The sequence below is a fragment of the Plectrocnemia conspersa genome, unplaced genomic scaffold, assembly GCF_051122295.1.
Source record: "Plectrocnemia conspersa isolate PC_06_02 unplaced genomic scaffold, ASM5112229v1 ptg000005l, whole genome shotgun sequence".
In the NCBI taxonomy this organism is placed as follows: Eukaryota; Metazoa; Arthropoda; class Insecta; order Trichoptera; family Polycentropodidae; genus Plectrocnemia; species Plectrocnemia conspersa.
In genome coordinates, this window is record NW_028277169.1 from 22713148 (window position 1) to 22732556 (window position 19409).

The following is a 19409-nucleotide window of genomic DNA, read 5'->3' on the forward strand; positions in this document are numbered from 1 at the left end:
CGCATATTTTGGCGAATATTGAATACGACCATGCAGAAGTTGATGATGTCGTTCTATTATATATAGCAGGGCTTCTTAAACTATGGGTCGCGACCCCAAATGGGGTCGCTTAGCGAGATTTTAATGTAATATATTTAAATACATGAATTTAAATGAAATGTTTTAAATCATTTTTTCAAGCTGCTCATTTGAATCATATAACTTTAATATAAATTTTAATGTAAAAATAAAAATGTGACGGGTTTCTTCAATAGAATAAAGAAATTAATACATTAAAGTATTTTATATTATGTTTATGTTTATAAACAATTAGCTAAATAAAGTAATAAAATAAATGAACAAATAAATGTATATTTAAATTGTTTATTTTGTATTGTAGTTAGGGCACTGTTTTTATTACATTTCCGTCAATAGAACGCGATAGCGGCAAGCTCTTTAGAGCGAAGAACCGAAATGTGTTTATCCAGAGTCAAGGTTAAATATACAGGTATTCGTGCTCGATTTTAATTCTATAGTACTACATATTTTGATTTGAAGAGGCGATGGTGAAGCTACACTAAATTGCGTAACACAAAGGCAGAAAGTAGTTGATATGAAATTAACATGACAATCCTATTTTAACGAAGAAAAATGCGTACAGGTTTGTTTGTGTTTCTATGCTCTCGTCACATCTCTTTTTAATAAATCTATGGATCTGCAGGTTTTTATTTTATTAGCAAATCTCTTATTTGGGTATGTCTATTATCGAATAGGATTTATCCGATATTTATATAGAAAATTTCTATAAAACTTTATATTTCATATCGCACGAGATTAGCGAATGGCAAATAATGATTCTGCCAAACATTTCTAAATATATTTGTATTGAAAAATTAACCGAAATACCGGCATTTCAAGTCTTAATCATGATTACAAACACGCATTTTCGCGAACAATAACTTTATTTTAACCACGTTACTGAGTTCTAAATCTAATCTCGTAAAGTTGAACTTGCAATGAAACGAGGTTAATCATTTCGCGTCTTTAATGACATATAGACGAGGTCTATGTTTTATAATCTAAATAAGACTATTTAAATAGCGCACATTTTTAATATACATTTAGAAGTACGCTCGGGGTAAGGATTCCGGTTTGTTATTGTGTGCGAGAACTGTGTGGCTCAAAACAATTTCGCTCAGATATTTAATTTTTTTATTTTAAAAGAAAATATATGTTTATTTAACATACATACATCTGAGCTAAGTCGAAAATTTCAACGGACAATTAAAAAATTATTATAAAATCGAAGAAACCAGACATTTATGTCATTAATTACATTTTTGCAAAATTCAAAATCTTTCACTAGTCAAAAAAATAATGAAGTCTTTAGCTATTTTTCAAAAGCAAAAAGATATAAAATGGGGAAAGAAATTATTCGCAGATTGTTTAATGGCTCAACGACTTTATTAAATCATTAGAATCCATTGAATAAATTAAAAAATTATCATTGGCGCAACGATAAGAATAATAACTTTTTTAAGCCTTACAGAGAATAGTGTAAAGAAACCAACAACGTATAGATTAATGGAAAAATAACTAAAATAATTTAATCTACGGTTAAGAAAACGAATAACTTACAGTGTATATTTGAAGCCTTGATATCAATCAACCCAGATATGCCAAAGAAATTTTGTTCTCTTAAAATTTCATTTATAAATAAAAAACAGTGGCTCGAGTTTAGTGACCTACCCATGGGACAGTGGGCATATCTGGGTTAAACCAATATCAACACAAAATTATTTAAAATAAATCACTAGAGAAGATCGAACTTCTGTGCCACACTGCACTTTAATAACGAATACCAGCGTTGACGAAGCAGCGACTGTCCTTAAAAGAGAAAGCGAGACAACGAAGTACACGCTACACCGCTCTCCCTCTCATATACATTTACACGCACACAATAACAAACCGGCATCCTTATCCCGAGCGTACTCTAAAATAAAATAAGTCAAGATTTCAAAAATAAATCTGAGTATTGTTTTAAAAATCTAATTAATTTTATAAATCAAATTTAATCTAATTTCCGCTATCAAAATACCAATTCTACGTTTTGGAATAATAAACGGTGCGCCAAAGATCAACAGATTAAAACCATTAAACTAAATTAAGCGACTACAAAATAGCAGTTTATAATCGGTTCAAAGTTGAATACTGATTACGCAACACACTACATTGCACGAAGCTTTCAAATACTATGATATACTTTTATATTATATAATAAAATATATGGATCTTCATCATTTATATTATATAATAAAAAATATTCATTCCAAGTTTTCGGTAGTGCGTTTGTATTGTTTTGAATCACACTTTCGACGCTTACCACCCACAATCCAAACACATAATAATGTTTCCCCTTCAGAGTCCACGGCAATTACACGAAATCGTGACTCACGTGTTTACACTCGTGTTTCTATTTTTGCTATTTTGCCGAAGTTCCAAGCTTCTAAGCGTGCCCGCTTCCGAAATAGACAATTGCGACCTTCGTGAGCGGTATGAAGAAAACGCCCTTTGCTGATAAATTACTATAGATGTACATATGTACTTGCTAATTTTCATAGGAACGATACAGCGGAGCTTTCCGCTGACTCGGTTCAAAAGCTCGTAAACGTATAATATGCTTAATATCAAATTGGCGTGTTTATGGGCGCCCAAACCCGAATCGGAAGCCAAATGCGGTCCGTATGCGTATTGAGTGTGGCCCACGTGTAAATATTGACGTAGTTATATTGATGTACGTCCTAACACACGTATTTATGTGGTTTATATAAAATAATTGATACATCGAAATTATCTTGTTGATGCATGTAAATTAATGTATTAACTGCATAATTTTGAGGGTTTTGGTCATGATCATTTGGTTTTGGATTGCTTGCATTTCATTTGGGCTAGAGTGAATTTCCCATGTTTATTTTTGTTGATATATTTTTACTCTCCCTAAATTGTATTACTGCGATTTCTATAAATATCCTCAGAATAGCTTCAGGAACTAATCATCGAGGTGTACATAACATAAGTATAAATAGCTGAAAGTTTTCTATATTTACTAATAAAGTTAGTTAATATAAATTAATTACTTATTTATAATACATAACCATTTAAATAAATATTTATAAACTGCTTGAAAATATAATTGTATGTTATAAAAGCAGACACCTAATTAATTATAACACGTGAGAATGATACACTTAGATTTTATGCTGGTATTAATCGCGATTCTATACTTCGGCAGTGATGCACCTGTCATGTTCGCGAATTTTAAATATAATTATTGTTTTATTATTAATATTTTTACACGAAGGTTATATTAAGCGTAAATTTACTAAGCATACACTACGGTATTTTACTTTCGCACAATATTTTTTTATCCTGTACGCATCATAAGATTCCCTATCGAGCTCGACGGTTTACCGTTACATTCTTATTAGAATCCACTACTACTTGCCTCTCAGCCATACACCGTGGGGGTGTTACCCTGCGCTTCTAAAGAAATATTTACCATTTTATTTTTATTATATAATAATGCTCTTTTCTTATAATAAATATAAATATTTTATTGCTTTTGGAAACAACAATAGTAGGAACACATTTAATAATGACTATAATAACTATATTTATTTAAAAGATTTTTGAAATTCTGCGCAAAATTAAAAAAATCAGATACATAAGTAGAAAAATTATATAGTGAAATTAGTGGTACTGTAGGTTAATAAAATTTATTCATTTAACAATCCAGAACTGACGCCGATCCCCTAGAAATTAAAGTAGGAGGGGTGTCGCACGCAACGAAGAAAGAGATAAAGCATGCTATTTCGTGTAACGGTACTTCGTCCAGACGACATGGGAATCTTATGAAGCTTCCTGTACAGTTGACAATTGAAAAGTTTGAATATTTAAACTTATGGATTCATTATATATTCATATACATCCATAACACTGACGTGCCGGGACTTTTAAAACAGGAGACTGGGCATGGAAAAAAATATATAAAAAAAAAATTCAGTCAGCAAGTAAGATATGACGAATATCACATTTACATTCATATTCTTATATATTATATTAAGGGTACCAAAAGACGTTTTTATATAATGAAAAGTATTTTTCCAATAAGAAATTTATTTTTCAATATTATTTTACAAAATAATCTATATCGGCAGATACAACCTTCTTCCGTTGATTAGGAAAGTTTTAAATCCCACATTTGTAAAAATTGATTGGTTGTGAGTTAAAATATTTGGAAAGAAATGTTCTATCTTCACAACACTATTAATTTTTTTACTGTCTAAATTATGTTGTGGAGACTTAAATAAATGGAAATCTGATGGTGTTATTCCGGGATTATATGAATGATGAACAACAGTTTTCCATCCGAGAGCATTAATATTTTCTCGCAGTATGAGGCAGGCGCGTCACATTGTTCTCGTCGCTTACTGTGTGTGAAACATGCACACTTCAGAGCGTTCTACGCGAATCTATGCGTTTTCGTTATACAGTAGACCCCCCAATAACACGGTAAAATGGGAAAGTGCTATTTGGATGCCCGTTACATTATGTGGAAACGAGGCAAAGTGAGAATATCTCACCACACGCACCTGAGTCTTAAGTACGTATTGTAAAAAAATAGTATTTTATATTCCCCAATTACATGCACACAAATAGCACGTCTCCAATTTACCGTGTTATTGGGGGTCTACTGTACATGTTTTATATATACAGTTTTTACATTATTAAATATTTCAAATATACTTTAAAATATCATATAAATATGTATGAATTTTGTAGGTTACCAACTTAAGAAAGTAGTTTTTTCAAATAATGGAAATGGTTTATAATTTAAATTATTAGCAAAATTAGCCTAAATATTAAAGCACTTTTATATGTAATAATATAGCTATTGACTTTTACTTGTTAAATAATCATCAACGTGAATAGCTAAAATCTACAATAAATTAATTATAGGCAGTTGAAACACTTGGTAAAAGATTGCAATACTCCGTTAGAAGCCGGTTTGTTTTATTTTATAAAAAAATATGTTATTAATATTGAACACTGTAACGTAAATTTATAGTGCAGGTCATTTGATCATGGCCTTATAATAAAAAAAACATAAAAACAGTTCTACGCGAGGCCGTGACACTAGGTCAGCGCTTTCCGAACGGTGTTTCGCGAATCTCATTACTATTACGGATTATATATTTTTTGGTTCGCCCCCGAGTTCACGACTCTCCCATGGGAATTATATCAAAATGTAAATATATTTATCTTGAAATTAAAATGCTAGATTGTTACGAAGATGCATAATATATTACATCAATATTCATTAGTACAGGTGTATGGATTAACTTCCGGAATGAAATGCTTTAGTCGGTGTTTCCAAATTGGCATTCCGAATAAAGGATACATTTGCAGAAAAACCTTTTAAATTACCTCTTCAAAGAAGCAATGACTAACCATTGACTAGTCATTGTCATTCAAAAACATTGAGATTGATCGGTTGTTATTTTACACATTTTTTATAACACACACACCCAAAGGTCATTTTGCATGTGAGGCGATGATCAGATCATCTCTATGGTGATGTCACATTGTATACGTGTTTCGATGATTAAATCACCTCTGCGAAACCATCACCTAAGGATATGTATTACTATTAAAGCACAATACTCGACCACACGCCGTTGATTGGTTTTAAACGTTCACGTTAATTAGGACATGGGAGACAATTGACCCTTGGACAGCGATGGCCAACAGTTTCCGACGACATGTCACATATGTGATCAAAAAGTCGTTAAACGCTGATTACGGCACAAAGGCGTCGCAATCGAACCAGGAAATATTAAACTATCGATTATTATTATTATGAGTTATCGGTTATTATTACGAAAATAATGGAAAATTCGAGTAATTTAGGTTTGCGTAAGTTTGTTATGCGATGGCAAAGATCAAGAACAAATAATGTAAGAATAAGGTCACAAATTGCGATTGTAAATAATTAGTATAAACATAATCGATTCGTCTTTAATAACCATTGAAAGTGTTTATAACTTTAGAATTTCGCCGCTAGAGTTCGAAGTAAGTTTAGTTTGAGATTCGCCCGAGAGATCGCTTTTACATAGATAGTATTTTTAAAATTTAAAAAATGTGAAAAAAAAAATGATAAGATTACGTTAAAACAGAGATTAATGATTATATTGATAATAAATGATACAAACACTCAATTAATTCATAACCCAAGGGTCCGAAATTTGGAAAAAAAATGGAATTGCAAAAATATAAGCATTTAACATCAAGGTGAAAAGCAATTAATTTGATTACAATACTTTATAAAGGACATAATAGTATATTTGAAGTTGTTATAGTTTGCCCAATATATGTAAAAATTTTAAAGCGCATGAGAATGAGCAAATATCTGTATCTGTTTTGTGTATGAGGATATAAATCAGGGCGGTCGTTTAAACTTTTATAGACTCCGACTCCGATTTTAACAATTTTAATAAGATTATTTTGCCAGTATATTATTTATAGTAATAAAAATACTGTCAGCGATTTTCATATTATAAAAAATCAAAGGATTTTAAAAAATCGTTAAGCAAAAAAAGGCTAGGTCATATATGTAAAAAAGTAAGTACACAAAATAAATTTATTAAAAAAACGTACATAGTATTAAGGACACCCAAAAGAAAGGACTTTTTTTAAATTTACAGTAACAAATTTATTTTATGACATTTTTATACAAAATAATCTCCATCGACAGATATACCTTCTCTCATCGATCATGCCAGTTTTTAATCCTACATTTGTAAAAATTAGATCTTAAAAAATAGTTATTTCTAATAAATCAAGCTTTATGGGAAGCTATTAAATCAGATTTTATTTTTTTAAGCGCGGAAATAAATCTTTTTAGCGCACTCAATTTGTAAAAGAAAATTATAAAAAGGAGTCGGAGTCAGTAAATTTCTTACGACTCCGACTCCTATTAAAATGCCACGAATCCGACTCCACAGCCCTGATACAAATATACATACAGACATTTATAGTTGATATATATTATATACATAGAAACATAGATTGCAGGGAAATAATGAAACACAAAGCACCTACTCTACACATCACTACATATAATATTATATTCGGTAATAACCTGTCAGACGATCGACGGTAAAGCTGCGGAACAATCTCCTGACGCTGGGCTTCCTCTTGACCATGACCTGCGACGACTTCTCCTGTTCTTCAACTTCGCCCATTCCGGATGACATTTAGCCCCCAAATCACCACATACTTTGACAAGTGGCGGAGTATTTACAACGCAATAGGTTCTCTGGGAATGGCACTTTCGACACCTATCTTTTTGTGAACTGTGTTTATATATGTAAACAGTCAGTGCGAGATATTTGCAAGCTCACTGCAAGTCGTCGCATTCACACTATTGACACTGTTATGATTTTCGTATAGATAATGTATTGAAAATTTAATTCGAGCTAAAGCTATATATAGAGAGATAGGGTAAGATAAGGTTATCATGAATTTATCGATTATGATCTATATATGATTTGTATGTTCATATGTATACTAGTATATAAATGTTAACAAAGCGATTACGGGGTTATAGTTGTGTATCTTGAGGTCATAAAAATCATTTTATATGTCGTTCTGTTCCAGGAAAATTGAAATACAGCCAGAATATGTACAATATACATATGTATCTAAAGTACACGGAATTAAGAGTATAAGTCAATATAAGTATTATAAATAAAAGATAAGATACCAATTGAAAATAATTTTAAAGTAGTAGATTAACAAAAATATTGTTACTTTTAATTCTAACCAGCAAGAAAGTCGCTGACTATTGACCTAAAAGACCTGGGTTTGAATCCTATATGGACCATTTTTTTCAATTTCTATCGTATCTGGAAGATTAGAATAAATGATTATTATATAATTATAATATTAATTAGGTTTGATAGGTCGTACATATTAGGTATTGAAAATTCTCTAATAATGTGCTACTTCAGCTCATAGAGAATATCTTATACATATGTATTAAACAAATAAAAAATGGTATAGCACATTGAAACTAAGAATTTAGTTAATATTATTCAATCTATACTTGAATGTATGTGTTACTAAAAACTTAAAGAACGTTTTGTTTCAAATAACTAAATAAACAATTAAAATAAAAAACACGTATAATATTCAAAGTAAATTAAATAGTACTGTAAGTACTTTCCACGAATGTCTTAAAACGGAGCAATACAGCCAAGCTATGTAAGTTAATCAAATAAAATTCTGGATTTAAAAGATGATACCGTTTCAGCACTACCTTTTTGGTCAATCGGCAAAGTTATGGACGACGCTACCTGTAATTATATTGAGTTTTTAAAATACCTCGAATTTAAGTAGATTAGCAAAGCACAAACTAACCCGCGAGGTTGGTAGCTCTAATATGCGGCTGACGAATATATAGCATAGTCGGTTGTGAACGCATTGACTAGTTATTATGCGATTGATAGAACGATTATGATTAGCGGAGTGCTTTTTCGATTCTAGGGCTTTCAATTCATCTCAACAATATTATTAAATTAATAAAATAAAATAAGGGTTTGAGAATGATAAGCATTATTAATGTATATGCGTATATAAAAAATAATGAGACTCGCTAGGCAGTAAAAGTAGAAGACCTGAATAAATATATGTTTTGTTCTCGAAAACGTTGATATTCATATTTGGCTTGTCCATCTCAAAAGTTTGCCAGCTCCTGGTTCATGGTCAAGTATGAAGAATACGATATAATTGGATAAAAAAAGTCGGTTACGAAAGCTATGTTAACAATTATTATTTCAATTTATACTCTTAGTTATATGCACTTGAACGCTGTAGTTCGGTTAAAGTGAAACGTATTTTTTGTTTATACAAAAAATACAATTAATTCAATTATGTTTATACATAAACATAATTGAAATTATATTTTTAATAGTATAAAAAGAAAAAACGCTTTTCATAGTAAATTTATAACTGTCATACGGCATTTCTTCTTTAAATGTAAATATTATTAGAAAGACTGAACATTTCCAAATATCTAGATTTGCCAAAATCCTTGGCATGCTTCCAACCCTCGAACGAATATGACATTTGCATACATTTTCAATTGCATAACGTAAATTACATTAAGTATTTTTATGCGAATCTTACATTATATCTCAAGCAAGGTTGTCCAGAACATCAAGATAAACTTTTAATTGGAAACATAATTGGATTAACATATACACAGATTATGTTGTGTGGATATGTTCTGGCATTTTTTCAGACAAACTTCAGGGTCAAGGACGAGAACCTCGGAGCACGCAAACCCTCTTAAGATAGCACTGCAAACTTTCAGCCAGAAGGCCTCTCTCTATCTCTATCTTGCTCCATTATACAGCTTGATTAGTTTGAAACACTTCTGAAGCGGCGACAGGGGTCGAAAGCAAACACACCCACATAGTGTGGACTAAATGAAGACGTTGCGCCTTATCGGCATGACATGCGACCACGTGATTTACGGTGCACAATATAAAAAGGTTCTATTTCGAGACAACGCAAAGGTTGATCGATGGCCGACATAAATCGCTAAACAATCAAACGATTGTCGAGTCTTTAACGCTATTTAGCGAGAGTATTATTTATATGTTATGCGGTGATGATCTTTCGTCATGCCATCAAAGAGCCAAGACGCCATCAAAGGACATATTCAAATGAGCGGTCGTTTTATTGAATCGCGGCGGAAAAGGAGATATGGACGATTATTGCAAACCGTTAATTTATTTAATTAATTATAAAGCGAATTTTGAATAACGAGCGTATATGGATGTCGTCTCGGAGACGACGATTCAATATTTTCCAGTGAGTCATTTTAATGTGCATTATATAAAGAGCAGGCAAAAGCAATTATATATTACTTTTGCAAATTAATATTGTAATCAGGGCTGTGGAGTATTTTTAAATTTCATTTACTCCGACTCAAATCTTATCTTATGGTCCGACTCCGACACCGATTTTAACAATTTTAATAAAAATGTCACGTCTACCTAATTCACCTTTATTGATTTATTATAATGATATATTCAAAAATGTAAGTACAAAAAATAAGTTTAATAAAAAAATATACGTAAAATAAACTATTTATATTAAATAAAACGATACATTAAAAAAAATATTTAATTATTATACTCGCAAGGGAAAAAGTTAATTTCATTGGTTTTATTCTGCCAGGTTGACTAAATCTAATCTTAAATCTTTAATAATGCTAAATTTAATTTAAATTTTTTCCATCCATGATTTAAACTATATTATATCTTAAAAAAATAATTGCTTTTAATAATAAGTCGGTGTTTATGTTAGCTCTTAAATCAGATTTGATTATTTTAAACGCGAAAAATAAACGCTCTTCAGCGCACTCTAAAAAAATATAAAAAGAAGTCGGAGTTGGTCGATTTTTTACGACTCCGACTCCACAGCCCTGTTTAAACACAACATCCCTCAAACATAAAAAAGTTTACCGTGTTTTTTATAATATTTGAGTAAATATCACACGAATATGAAGAACGTCTTATCGAATCCAATGAAAAACAATTTGCAAAAAAATAAAACAAAATTTTACTTGCAAGTAAAATAGTAAATATTTAATGATAATTTAAATATTTTTAAATTCCTATTGATGCCTAACTATATACTTTTTTATCAGTAGTATCTGGTAAATATTATATAAAAACATACTGTCTGATTTAATAAAATACAACAATATAAACTATGGTACAAAAATATTATTTCCACAGTGACGAGATAACTTTAATCCATATATAATATGAATTAAAGTTATCTATAGTTATAATTAAATAATTTAATGAAGTAAAGTGTTCATCAATCAATTTATTAAAGATAATCTAGTTTCTACTTATTTGTCTAAAATTAATTTGTTGTTCGTTAGTTAATTAAATAGATTAGATTGGACGATATGCTTGTAGTATTTAAGTATTTAATTAAAAATATCCATTTAATAATCGTTAGAATTAAATTACTGAATAAAATAAAATGTATAAAAATCATTTATCCCTACAATGATTCGTTTCAAAAATATTCTCAATCAAAACATAGCTTAATATTGTGGGGCAGGTGTTGGTTAGCAATGGCATTTATAAATTATCAAAACGAAAATAGTTTAACTAAAAATTATATTAGAAATCGGCAGAACACCCAGAATTGCACAATAGCCACGCATACTTTCGAAAGCCAGCAATAGTCACCAACTAAAACAAAAAATCTTTCAACATTCTCTTCATTAGTTTCTAAACTAGAAAAAACACATCACATCGAATAAGCATTCTCCTTTGTAAATATTGGACGGTCACTTAACGTGGGGCCATGAAAATTTAAAAAAGGGATGATTTCGGAAATGGAGTTGGACCGTAATGCGATTCTTCGAAAAACTATTATAAAATATGTGACATATGTGCAAATTATATATTTTGTACAATAAACTGTTATTAGCTCTTCTGGCATCTAATTGGCTGCGAAAGTCATACCACTCGATCACTAATCGCAAAAACTTAAGCATACACATAATATAACTTCATTTATAACACAAAGCAAGAGCAGTAGCCTAACCGAAAATAAACAATATATGATATAACCTAACCTAGCTCCATGACCAAGCTTATACGATTAATATCATCATGAGAGTTTAATATAAATATGTGCTATGCATTATTTGAGAGAATTAGTTGCTAAATTGATTTGGAATTTGGCTTTATTTTTGTGTAATAAAGTGACTGAAATTAATATAATTCTGATTCGATTATAACTATAACGAAAGAAGTCGTAGTTTAGCGAATAACGAACATAAGCCTCCCAACTAATCCTTTCGTAATTTTCATTCATCATCCTCCCAAAGCACATATTGTGCGATTTTAGTATGCATCCATTGTCGTAATCCGCTTATCTATCCGTCGCATAAAATGTCGCCGTTGCGTAATACTGTTTCGGTTTTAGTGCCCACTATCTGACAAGGGCCAAGGGCGCCGCCTGGGGATCGATTCTCCGGGGGACAGTGTCCAAAGGCCCGCGTTTTCAGACCTTCCCGCAGTAATCCTAGAACTTCCTTCCGGCTACCGCCGCCTAATACGAATTATATAAATAATTTTAAACGCATAATGGAAAGACCCGTTGGACTTATCGACGCGCTAATGGACCGGACGTACCGCGCGAGCTGTCTGAAAATCAATTTTCTTTCGGAGCGAAGTTTCCAAGTTTCTAAAACGCCAGCGAATTTCATAAGGCAAGGGTACAAACTTTTAAATATATGACAAAAAAAGAAAAATCTTATTGGAATTCGATTAAAATACAAATCTCTATCTAGAATTTGTGTGTATTAATTTCATTTATGCTGCCGATTTGGCAATAGAGGGTTAATAAGAGCTTGAAACTGACTCGCGACTTGTGAGTCGTCAATTGACTTGGTACATTTTAATAATGAGGTACAATAGATGGCCCAGCGATAACATTTTACTTGTAAACTATTACTGTGAATATAAATTAATACTATTATGATATAGCAAACGTAGATTTTCTGAATTATTATTATACTCAATTCAACCGCGAAACGAAGGAACATAGTAAACACATTTTCTTTATTCCATTTCAACTTATTATCTAGCTATTTATTGACTTTTACGCGGTTTTTGTTTTGGATCTGATCATATTTTTAGGTCAATCTGTCGTAGCCGCTAAAAATAAACTATAATTATGTTTGCGGTTATATGGTACTTTCAAAGTCAAAATGTATGCATATAAGAAATATATTTACTAGGTTGTCTACATTGCCGTTTCCGTTTGAGTATATAAGGTCTCAGTCGCAGCAATGTTGTGTTTGCAGCGTGTTTAAAACAACGGTATCAATTCCTAATAAATTAATCGATAGACGCAACTGCACCAAAATATATCTGCATGTCTGTCTTATAAATAACACAAACGAAGATTTGGCATAACATTTAGATTTCTTGGAATATCAAAAAATACATTTTATCTGTGTTTATATGATTTTATTTACATTGCGGCCAATCGGACTATTATGATATATCCGGTCATTGAATGTGATTGATTCAGATGTGTTCAATCAATATTTATATTCAATTATATACATTCTTTAATTAAGATTAAACTTATATTTCATACCGGATTACACAGAAAAACTTGAGAAATATAATGCTGGATTATTAAAAATTAAATACGCTCTATTATGTTATCATTTTCCCCCACAAAATTACTATTGCAGTTTAGTTATTTATTAAAAATCGCTATCTATGTATTATAACTACAACATTAGACAAATTGTGGATAAGAATAGAACCCTAGGCACAACCTGTAAGATGATTGGCAATAACTGAAAATTAGATAAGAGCCTAGGAGCGCCGCAGATGATTGATGAATGATGAAACCGCTTGGTAATTGGATAGAAGGGTGAAATTTTGGGGAAGCGATTTTTTTAGCCGCTTGTTGTTGATGTTGTCGAAAATTATTATTTAGCTTTGGAGACTTATCCGCTTCTTCTCTTAGTGCCTTTGAACGAGTTGATTGGATTTTCGATGCGCGCCCTACGTATTTGAACTCGACGCACGCTCGTTTTGTAATGAGATTGCGGAAGCCGAATGAAAGTCGCAGATTCTCAAAATGATGAGGTATTAATACAATAACAACGGTGACAGGATTATTGCGTAAACAAAAAATGCGCACATAGTGGTTGTTTGATTGTCAAATATATTTTATTTTTAATTCCAACTGCTTAATATTTTTGGCTATTTATAAATACAAATTTGTGTAATTATAGGAAATGTAAGTTTATCATACCAATATAATTGTAAAATATTTTAAAATTAATATCATATTAACATCCGTTATATAAACAGACATTAATTTTTATACATGTATATTTACGTATTCTTAAATATACATATATGTGTATATTAATAATCTATGATTAGAATTTTTGTTGTTAAAAATTTTCAAAAAATAATTATACAAATAAACATTAAAATAAAATTAGTTATGGTGCACACCTAATATAGATGAGCATCATTACAGCTCATATTTTCAGCTCCGAAACCATACTTTTGTTTGGCAAGCTCATTATGAAGCTGAATTGCTCGCGCAAAAGGAGCGTACTCGAGTGCTAACGTCTTGGCCGCAACGGTACAGAATAAGGGACGAGATCGCGACTCTCTAGGCTACACTAAAACGCGCTAAGCATTGACGGATTATCGACATTATCCATTAGCAATTAAAAAAATGTTGTTTATAATTAATATATTTATAAATCGCTCTACAGCGTGAAACATTAACAAAAAGCAGCAGCATTGTATTTTTATGACAGTATTATATTACATGGGTCACACTGTGTACAAAACCTATAAAGAAAGATGTTCTTGCTAATTTAGAATCTCAATCGCTATAAATTTTATGCTACCTGCAGATATTGAATTTAAATTAACCTTCACGATGACCAGTTTTAATATAACTAGACATTTTCTTTGCGGTTATTGAAAGCACTGTGTATGTAAAGCGTAAATTAGAGGTCATTTAAGTGACTTAATGTACTTTATTAAGCAAAATTTCGATAATATTATTTTAAACAAAGAAAATAAAACTATCGATGCATATATTTATTTGGATATAAATGTAATATTCGTGAGTATTTGTGCTCATGCGACTTTGAAATCTGCGAGATTCGAACGTCTCTTTAGATATAAACAAATCAAGTGATTAAACACTAATGTTTTACAGATGTGCCTTAAACACAAAACAGTATTGACGGACAGTTTTGGGTCAGATTCTTTATTCTAAACACATTTCACACGTAGAAAGGTCAAGTATTACAGTCCTCCCACACGCGCGAAAAAAAATGTTGATGGAACAAAATTCGCTTTATCAAATTTGTGGTGCCTTTTTTCGTCATATCTCAAAGCGCACACATATAATAATAATACATGAAACGGCATCGGTTACATCGGCAATGCTAGCGGAAATTATACTAAGCAGGATGTGCACAATGATATTATGGCAAAAGCTCTTTTTTCGTTTCCAAATTTTAGAGCGACCGACAAAATGCTAAAACATACATTGCATTTTTAGAATATTTATCAGTTAGGGTGGGAACATGAATGCATACATCCGCGTGATTCTTCATGATTCGTTGAAAATCTAGTTTTAAGCCCTTCCGCGATCGAAGAAAAAAATCAGTATGAATCAAAATTTAAAGAATTTTTTTGTTTTTACTTAAATAATTTATTAAATATAAACTATGTTGATTTTGAAATGTTGAAAGAAGACGGCTCATTTGCTACGCAGTGAGAAACATTTTTTTCATTCAAAGATTACCAATTACTTTAACGAAATGACGAACATTATTTGGACAGGCATCGAGAAATTATATGATTCCCCTAAGAAAAGCTGATTATTTATTTGATTTGGGATAATGTACTCGATAGGGCCCTGCTGGATGCGAGGGTGTTATAAGTAGTGCAGACTTTATTAGAGATAACTCCAATAAAAAATAACTGAGAGTTAGATTGTAATAATAATATATAATATATATACATACATACATACAAAATCCACCTTGTGTCTATGAGTCCAAAGACATTTTTTAATACTTCATGAGTTGGAAGTACTCATTTTGCGGTTAATGATAAAATATTTAATTATCATTTGTATGCGAGAGACGAGAATCTTCGTTTCGTGACGTTTATCGGTTAAAAGCGGGAGACGAGAATAATACTTTTTTCTACTGCGAAGATGTCTATAATAAATCACTTTAACACAGTCGAATAATACACATCTGGTTATAATTATGACACATAAGCAGGTGTGGGGCTATAAGCAATGAAATAAGAGATATTATAAAGGACAATATTTGGCATAAGGCGGAAGGAAAAAGTATCAGCAAAAATAAAAAAGGTAGATACAATTAAATGTCACCTTTTTTGATTTATCGCGGCTAAATAACGCTGACATCATATACAAAATATCACCTGAGGTGGGATTTTCAGCTTTTGCAAGTTATCATAGCAATCTCAAATCTTATCTTCGTTTTAGGTGATTACACAAAGTAAGTAGGTAGCTCGACAAATTTATATTTAGAGCTAAATTGATATCCTGGATTTTGATTGATATTAGCTATTTGTGAGACTATGACACCAAAATTTGCTTAACATAAAAATATTTCCATCGACCATATCGACCCGTAACAATGACATATCGACCACTTTGGGGACTCAAAATCGATATTGTTCTGGTTTCTAAGACAATGTATTTATACAGAATTGTTGTCAAGAATGTTATTGCGCTATTTCTAGCTTTATTGCCTCTTGTGTATGAAATTACAGAGCATAACAAAATATTCGAATCGTTGGAATTTTGACAGGGTGTTTATACACTATTTATTTCAAGGGTTGCTTAGATGTTGACGTCGGAACCATTCTTAGTCCCACAAAAACATTCTCATTGCGCAACGAATTGATCCATAAATTGTTTATTAAATAAAATAATAATATATAAATTAAACATTAAAAAAATGTTCTACGCATCAAAATAATCACAATGATTTTAAACAAATATTAAAATCATTGTGACATATAAATTTCAAGTATTTTATAGACGGTAAAAGCAAATATTGACGTGGCATTGATCATTACATCTTGGCATTTTTTATTACACAAAGAATTCCCGCTGCGCGGAATCGAGTTTAGTATTTTTTTTTAAAATAGAGTTCAAGTTAATAATATTATTTACATAAAATAATATTGAAGCACAATTAATAAATTTAAAGTTTCGGCATTAGTAGATCACAATCACTAATTTCAACATCGCTTAAATAATGAACGTTAAATAATATTTTAATTAAAAATTTAACAGCAATAAGTCAGATAGTTTTCAAATCAAAGTTTGCTCGAATTACGATGTTCGGTCATGTATTGAACTCAAGTTTATTATACTTTACGCTTTTCTGTTTATTTTAAGGTGACTATTAAATAGCTACTTTGGATCGGTCATTGTTGTAGGAAGCCATCTATAACTTATTTACACATGTACATTAATCCAAAACAACTTAAATGTCATTTGTTTCTCACGCTACAGGGTTAAAAGAGCGAGTATATAAAACTGCGGAATTTAACTGTAACATTGTCATTTACGACGCGGAGGATTAACGGCGCCGGCGTCGTTTGGCACACTAATAAAGTGTACGCCAGTGTCACTATGCATACAACCGATACATTATTATGCATACACAAACACACACACACACAAACAAAACAAACACATTATTGGCAAAACGACCGTGCCAAAGTTAAAGTTCAAGAAAGCATAGTTAAATTGCGGGAGGCGCGGTTAAATGTTAACCGTTGGGGATGTTAAGTTTTCGACCGCGGCGCGACCTTCAATTTTAAAGTTTAACCACAAAAATACATCAAATTAACAATAACTAATTATAAGCATAATTAATATTTATTGTATACATTAAATTCTTAGTTTATTTTAAAATAGAGCTTACGCTCAGCTTGAGCAAACACGACACGCCCTTATCAGTTAACTTAAAAAAACACATCACACATCGACGTGCAAATTAACATGTTTTTTTCTTCTAATTTTATTATCGCAAAACGAATGAAAATTTTTTACATACAACTAAAATTGATGTAACAATTTTAGTTCAAAAGCGCTTAAAGGAAAATCTGTTAAAAGGTTACTGGGTCAAATTTAAAGGTTTAATGACAATATATTAATGTATAACGCTACACGTTACCGATTAATTTAATCTAAATATAATTAATAACTAGCATTAATAAATAAAATATTTATATTATTTAAATTTTACTATATAAGTAAATTATGAATATTTAAATGTACACGTTTTTACCGCACTGTTGTTATTCAATAGACGTAATTATAATGAGAAATGTATGTTTTTTATTAAATAGTGAAGCACTGTGATTGCGAGTTCCGGAAAATGTTCGGGAAAGTTGCCGGGAAAGCTACGATCGCTTTGAAAGACTGTGTGTAACTGAGTTAACGAAACGCCACACACACACATACACAAAAGGCAGGAATACGCAACGGGGTGATTCGTATAGTAAACATGTGTATGTACGAAATACACAAACACATGTATGTTTATGTTATGTCATACTCATATATATTGAAAGCTGTATTGTATCATAGAAATAGAATATGCACAGCGGAAGTTGAAATATAAAATTATACGTACATTTAATAAACGAACTAGCACATTAGACGTGGAAGAAAATACACATATATAAAAAATGTGTGTTTTATAAATTTTTATCATTTCTTCAATGTGATCGTGAACAAGAAAAATAATTCTGGAACGCTGGACATCGCTGTAAAACCATATTCAATGAACGATAGGGCAAAATCATAAATATAGAACGTTTATTTAAATCTCAGCAAAAAATGGTAATATTCTTAAGGGGGCGTTTATATTATATTGTAATTCAAAGAGTCATTTGTCGGTATAATTCGAATCAAATTTGCTTTGCATAAAAACCTACTTGTTTAACCCTTTAGCGCGCAAATTAATTATTTTGGAATTAAGGGTTAAAACATTACTTTTTAGAACTTTTATTATATATAAAAAGTAATTTTAATAAAAAAAATTAAAAAAAAGAATTTTTTTTTTGGAAATTTCGAAAATTTTGTCGGTTGATATATCGACCTTTGACCACTTAGGTTGATATTTTAAAAATATGTTTATTATATAATGAACGATCAAATATTGGCACACAAATATAATTTATTGTTTGAAATATATTACATATACACATATAAAGAAATATTGTTAAAAAATAATTCTTTTAGAGTTTTGTAATGTTTTATTTTGATTTTTGATTTTATCGTGTTTTGGCCTATAGCAACAACTTAATTTCATATGGTCGATATATCAACGAAAGAGCTTCCTCGATGACATATTGTGATGCTAAGGAAGATTTTATTATGAATAGGTATTGAATTGTAGACCGTTATGTCGTCGGTCGATATATCGACCGTTTTCGCCCTTTGCGCGCTAAAGGGTTAAAGCAGGGCTTTTTTAAACAAAAAAGGTGCCGGGACTCACTTCTTCAGCTTTTTACTAAAGAAAATTATATTAAAATATCATTTAAATGAAATTTAAAGCACCTTTTCCTATGCCTCGAAGCACAAATAAATATTAAATGTAAAAAAATTGTAAAACGTCTGACAAATGTTCTCGATTCCTTTTTTTAATGAAGGATCGAAAAGTGTCAAAGCTGGAATGACGAGTTTGATGAACAAAAGTGCCAAAACTG

General features: G+C 30.9%; 1 protein-coding gene across 15 annotated transcripts in view; it reads right to left on the reverse strand.

Annotated features, from left to right (window-relative positions):
* Positions 1-19409, reverse strand: part of RhoGEF2 (Rho guanine nucleotide exchange factor 2) — an 82951-nt gene that overhangs the window by 42967 nt on the left and 20575 nt on the right. The gene's annotated exons all lie outside the window — the stretch shown is intronic.